This window comes from Impatiens glandulifera, chromosome 4 (assembly GCF_907164915.1).
Source record: "Impatiens glandulifera chromosome 4, dImpGla2.1, whole genome shotgun sequence".
Taxonomy (NCBI): Eukaryota; Viridiplantae; Streptophyta; class Magnoliopsida; order Ericales; family Balsaminaceae; genus Impatiens; species Impatiens glandulifera.
The window spans coordinates 56,318,976-56,325,977 of NC_061865.1; the positions used below are offsets into that span (position 1 = coordinate 56,318,976).

A 7,002-nucleotide genomic window follows, 5' to 3' on the forward strand; every position below is an offset into this window, starting at 1 on the left:
GGAAGTATATTTGGGAAATAAGAAGAAGCTAGCTAGCCATGTTTGAGAAAGGAAGAATGAAAGCATTTTAATAATAATAATCCAATTATTAGGGTCATTTCGTCAAATTGATCATAAACTAGCCCTTAAAGATGATTGAGGCGATGAAGATGAATTGATTCTCTCTTGGAGTTCATTTGGGTGGAAACAGAGGAGAGGCAACCCGGTTCCTTGGCGGGGCAACCCGGTTGCAGCCATGGTTGGGCAAACAATCTTCTCTGTTGTTTCGACAACATTTTCTAAACCAGATCTGAGCCTCCCTTTCCTTCTCTCTCTTTCATCAAGTTTAATTATTTTAATACTATTTTTTATCTTCTATTTTTTTTTCCTTTTTTTTTATGTTTATCACAAATTCTTTACTTAAAAAAAATAATAATAATAATAATAATAATCAAAAACAACTTGTTTGTTCCTTGAATGGTTTATTTTCATTTAAAATATAATTTATTTAAATAATTAATTACTTTATTAAATATTAATTATATATAATGTTACATGATATTAAATACAAATATTACTTTTCATGAAAAGATAATAAATAAATAACATAATTAATGAAGAATGAAACTATTTTTTTTTAGTAGGAATTATAACAAACCAATAGACATGTTTTAACATGGTATTTGTAAGATTTTTAATACTAGTATAAATTTATAACCCCATCTCTTATAGTTAGTTACTTAGATATAACACTTCTTTTATATATTTAATTTTTAATTTCTTATTTCTTATTATAGATTTTATTATTAAATATACTTTATTTACTTTTAATATTATTATTTCTGTAAAATATTCTAATATTATATCTAAATAATATATATTTATTTTTATAATAATAATTTTATTAATTTTTATTATTATAATTTTTATTCTCTAATTAGATTATAAATAATATTGTTTATTATATATAATTATTAATAATATTTAAATTAAATAAATACGATCTATAATTTATAATAATTAATTTTTATATTTTAATTAAAATTATTTTAGTTATTAAATATAATAATTATAATATTAAATAATTTATAAATTAAGAGAATAATAATTAAATATAATCTACCGTTTATTATAATTGTTTTTTATATTTTATTTAAAATTATTTTAGTTATTAAATATAATAATGATAATATTAAATAATAATAATACAATAATTTATAATAATAAATAATTAAGAGAATAATGATTAAATATTCTTTGTTAATTTTTTTTAACTTTTTATCTCTAGAATTTTTTTATTATAAAAAATTAGAGTTATTGAAAGCCTATCTCCGATGTATTTAATGTCCGAATTATAGTTCTTGGTTAATAGGCGTGGTCTTGCGGTCTGCATGGTGGACGAACAACCTCATGTGAGTGTTCAGAGTAAAGCAAAAACAGAATATCGTGAGAGGATCAAGAGAAATCAAAGGGTAAAAGATATCGATCTTCAATCGACTTTCGTAGCAACCCTTAATGACGACTCTCACATTTGGGTGCGGGGAAACCATAGGTTATACCATGAATATCTCAGATGGTAGAGGGAGGATTCTAGAAAAGAGTCGACAATCTACTAAACTATGTGTTAACAATCAAAAGAATGAGTGTCTCTAGTTAACACACAACCTATATAGCAATCTAGGCTCAGAGCGTTGCAACTAGATCCTCGTAAGGATAAAGTTCTAACCTATGCAACAATGGTAGGTGCTAGAAAACAATCGGTTTGGATCGACTAGACTAAGGCGATTCATGTCGGATCTAAATCTTTTAAATTTCAAAAGTTGGATGCGCGCCATAGATGTGGCTTTATCGGAAATTAAGAATGGGAAAAAAGAGTGATTGAGGTTTGGGTGCGGGGAGGTCATAGGTTATACCATGAATGTCTCAGGTGGTAGAGGGAGGATTCTAGAAAAGGGTCGGAAATCGACTAAACTCTGTGTTAACAACCAAAGGAAGGAGTGTCTCTAGTTAACACACAACCTATGTAGAAATCTAGGCTTAGAGTGTTGCAACTAGATCCTCGTAAGGATGAAGTTCTAACATATGCAACAATGGTAGGCGCTAGGAAACAGTCGGTTTGGGTCGACTGAACGAAGGCGGTTCATGTCGGATCTAAATCTTTTAAATTTCAAAAGTTGGTTGCGCACCCTAAAGGTGGCTTTATCGGAAATTAAGAATGGGAAAAAAGAGTGATTGAGGTTTGGGTGCGTGGAGGCCATAGGTTATACCATGAATGTCTTAGGTGGTAGAGGGAGGATGCTAGAAAAGGGTCGAAAATCGACTAGACTCTGTTTTAACAACCAAAGGAAGAAGTGTCTCTAGTTAACACACAACCTATGTAGCAATTTAGGCTTAAGATGTTGCAACTAGATCCTCGTAAGGATGAAGTTCTAACCTATGCAACAATGGTAGGCGCTAGGAAACAGTCGGTTTGGGTCGACTGAACGAAGGCGGTTCATGTCGGATCTAAATCTTTTAAATTTCAAAAGTTGGATGCGCGCCCTAGAGGTGGCTTTATCGGAAATTAAGAATGGGAAAAAAGAGTGATTGAGGTTGTTTGGTTCAATTAAAGTTGTTACGTTGGACCCTTCAGATGTCGACGTGGAATCGAGGGTGACTTGGGATCAGACCTAATGAGAGCGTCTTTTGGTATGGATTCAATTCTCGTGGAAAATATGTTGCTCAATGGAAAGAATTTAAAACAACGTTTATTATGCAAATTGATAAGTGTATTAAACCTTTAGTCGAGGAAGGAATCCGTTGACGCATTATGACGAGATCCCATGAAGTGTATTAAAACATAATATGACGATGGATGAAAACAAATCTCTCATGAAGGAGGTTCTTGAATTAGAGACTGAAGTGTGGCCCAATGTGCACGAGATTTCACCCCTCCCGTATACTTTCCACCCCAAGTCCTTCTTCATAAAAAACTACCAACATTGCCAGCTGAAGAAGCTAAATGATCTATCGTAGGGTTATATGCAAGTAGGAAGACGTGTCTTGAAGCCGAGAAAGGATTATTCCGAATAGATTTTATCAATGATTAGAAAAATTATTGCGGAACGCTTATGGATTAAATGATGGTGTGAAGAGATGTATTATTAAGTCATTAATGAAAACCCTTGATTGTGACATATACTATTTTAGTGAGACAAAATTTTGGAAGATTGATTAGTGGATCGTTAGATATTTATGTAATTGAAAGTTGTGTGGTTGGGAGACTCTTGATTCTATAGGGGCGTCAGGTGGAATTCTTATTGCATGGAATGAAGATATGTATGAGAAAATGAATGTTAATTTTGGTAGATACTCGGTTAATGTTTAATTACAAAATCGAGAGGATAATTTTCGATGGGTAATTTCTGCGGTCTATGGACCGGTTCTTACACAATTTAAAACTGAGTTCTTTAATGAGATGAAGTACATGACTAGTCTTTGGGACTTACCAATTGTTTTTACGGGCAACATGAACGAAGTGAGATTTTCGTCTAAAAGAAAAGGGGTCAATATGCATAGTAGCTTAATGCGTGAGTTCTCTAAGACAATTGATGAACTTGAACTTATCGATTTGCCTTTGGAAAATGATCAATTCACTTTTAGGAGAAGTAATGGCAATGAGGGTCACGCTCATTCTCGTATCGACATATTTCTAATTAGTGAATCGATCTTTCGTGGATTTTCTAATATATTTCAAAAGGTCATTCCATGGAGTAGTTCAGATTATCGACCAATCTTGATAGAACACCGAAAGATGGAGAGAACATGTCGACCATTTAGATTCGAAAATAAATGGTTGATCAAAGAGGACTTTATATCGCATGTGTAATCATGGTGGGTGAATTAGCCATCTATTAGTTCTCTGTGGAATATATGTTACTGAGTAACTTATACAAGTTTGAGAACAAAAAAAATAACAAGCAAGTAAAAACACTTGGAACACTTATAAAGAAGTTAACGAATTGTTTATGGTCTCTTCTTTCTGATAATGACCCTAGTTTTTTACTTCCTGAAAAGGGAATGATTGGATCCATTAGTTCTTTCTCGAATTTCACACCGTATCCGAGTGTACTTTTGTTGCAATCATGCCAAATATTTGCGGACATGTTTTCAATGATATAATAATTAAAAAGAGCACAAACTATTGTGTAGAAATGAAGAAAACTATATCTTTTAGTGTATAATCTAAATATAAGGAAATAAAATTAACACAAAAAAAATCTAATATTCTTTTATCGTAATACGGCTAAAAAAATATTCTGACAATATTTTAGAGATTTTTTTTTCAAAATTTTTTGGTGTTGAATTAGTTAAGATTTATTTAAAGGTGTAGTCAAGATTTTAGAAAGCTGAAATTTTTACCTTGAGAATATCATTTTCAGTCTTAGTTATGTATATGTTAAGGTTTCCGATGACCGAATGTTATATAAACGCGTGTCATAACTCTAATATGTCATGATATAATATATATTTTGATCTTCTCAATAATAATATCTCTTTTCTTGGACATAGCCAAATCTTATCTTAGTAAACCACGTTAAATATGTGTTAATTATTTATTGTTTACGTCATCTCTCGTATTCCATTATAACAAATTGGTATCAGAGCGAAGTTAATTCGATTGTTTATTATTTCAATTGAGATGGGAGTAGTAAATATTAAAATTGACAAGTTTATAGGGAGAAATAACTTCAATCTATTGCAGATCAAGATGCGAGCTCTATTGAAATAATAGGTTTATGGGTCGCTGAAGTTGTCAACAGAATTAGAAATAACTATTGAGATTGTCATTTTGGAGGAGAAGAAGCATTCAACAGTTATGTCGTATTTTGCAGATGATGACATCATCGAGGTCTCAAAGAAGGAGAAAGTTACTAAGTTATGATTTAAATATGAGAGCATCTACATGACAAAGTCGATCACCAACAAGTTGTTTCTAAAGTAACGTCTGCTAAACCTACAAATATAGGAAGATACAATAAATCTGAAAGACGTCAAGTCTACCCTTGATTTGAGGGATTTGCACCATAAGGCGACTAATACAATTGCATACAATTAAGCCTCAAGGTTGTTTACTAGTGGAGGTATAAGAGAGGAAAAGAAAGAATTACAATAAGTCGTCTACTTCAAAGGGTCATAAGCCAAATAATGTCTGTAATTATTACAAAGAAACTATATTCGATTCTGAAGTTGCACAATGGTTTACAGTAATGAGAGTATTCAAGTCAATGTGGAGATTTGTTGAGAATTCTTGAATATTTAAGTTTTTTTAATGGGTCAACTCAATCCACCTACAATGAAGCTATCTAGTTGTCTTAGAACAACTCTGGGTCGTTCCGGCATTGACGAATGAATATAGGTTATACCACATTGACGAATGCATCTGGGTTATCTGGTATTGAAGAATGCATCTGGGCCATCCAACATTTACGTATGCATTTAAGCCATCAACCATTATTTTGTCCCGATGGTTTCAAACGTTTTTAACTTATTATTTATTTTATTTATTTATGTGACATTTATAAATAAATGAATAAAATATTTATTTCACTAAATTAACTATCAAAAAAATTCAGCAAACTGGGAATTTTGACTACCGATTTCTTAAAATTCAATAGTCAAAATCTTAAATTTGTTGAAATTCGGTAGTTAAATTAGTGTTATGAATATTTTAATAAATTAATTGCGTTTGAACTGTTGGACAAAACCTCATTCTATATAATTTTAATAATAATGAGTCTTAAATTGTAAGATTTGGAAAAAAATATTTTAAATGTCAATTGATCATAAATAAATAGTCCCACTTTGATAATTTGACTTTATTAAAATATGTGTGGTTTATTTTATTTTATAAATTATTATTTATTTATTTATTTACATTTACTTCCAAAATTGAATATATCCTTGTTGTAAGGATTTTGTTAACATATATAAGATAATATACTTTCCTTTAAAAACAAAATTACAGTTGATATTTTTAGAATTTAAATTGATTTGTTATTCTTGACATTTATCATTAAAAAAAGTCATATATAATATAGGTTTAATATCTCATATTCAATTTTATTAAAAATACACAAAATGAAAATAAGAACAGTAAATATAGAATCATACTAACATTCTAATAAAAAAATAAATTATCAATAACATTCTTTTATAAATGATCATGCGTCTCAAAATCCTATTTTGTTAAATACTTTTCTTTTCAATTAACTTATGTTAAATTTAATATATAATAAAAAGGGATAGGAGCTCTCTACTGTTCTCTGCTCTCCCTCACATTTTGATAATAAAAATGTATCTTTAGATAATATTAATAGTTTATTTTAGTAGGAGAGTCAAGAGCATGAGGTGGTCGCGCTAGATAAGTTAAAATATGTCCTTTTAAAATAAATTAAAATAATATTCATAAAACCTAGATTTAATTGTTGTATCTGATATTAAATATATTATATGTATATTATTGTAGAAGGTCAAAATCATCACAAATGGTCAATATGTCCGAGTGGTTAAGGAGACAGACTTGAAATCTGTTGGGCTTCGCCCGCGCAGGTTCGAACCCTGCTGTTGACGATTTTATTTTTGATTGTTAATACCCGGCTCTCTTTAGGGTTTATGGGTCATCTCTGCCACCTTTGAATAATGCATCTAGGTAATGATTGTTAATACCCGGCTCTCTTTAGGGTTTATGGGTCATCTCTGCCACCTTTGAATAATGCATCTAGGTAATCTCGATGATCATCTAGATCAGCTTGCATTGACTACTGCATTTAGGCTATCTCGACATTAACTAATTCATCTGTCCATTTGGCATTGACGAATACATATGTGTCATCCGACATTGACGAATGCATCCAGATCATCGACATTAAGCATATGGGTTATACGACATTGACGAATGCATCTAAGTCATCCGTCATCGGGAACGCATTTGGGTCATTCGGCATCGACGAATGCATCTGAGTTATCTGAAATCGGTAAATG

At 30.8% G+C, this 7,002-nt stretch overlaps 1 non-coding gene across 1 annotated transcript; it reads left to right on the top strand.

Moving 5' to 3' along the window:
• The first annotated feature begins 6,509 nt into the window (after positions 1–6,509).
• Positions 6,510–6,591, top strand: TRNAS-UGA. Its single transcript has one exon. It is a non-coding gene; the product is annotated as a tRNA-Ser (tRNA).
• Positions 6,592–7,002: the final 411 nt, after the last annotated feature.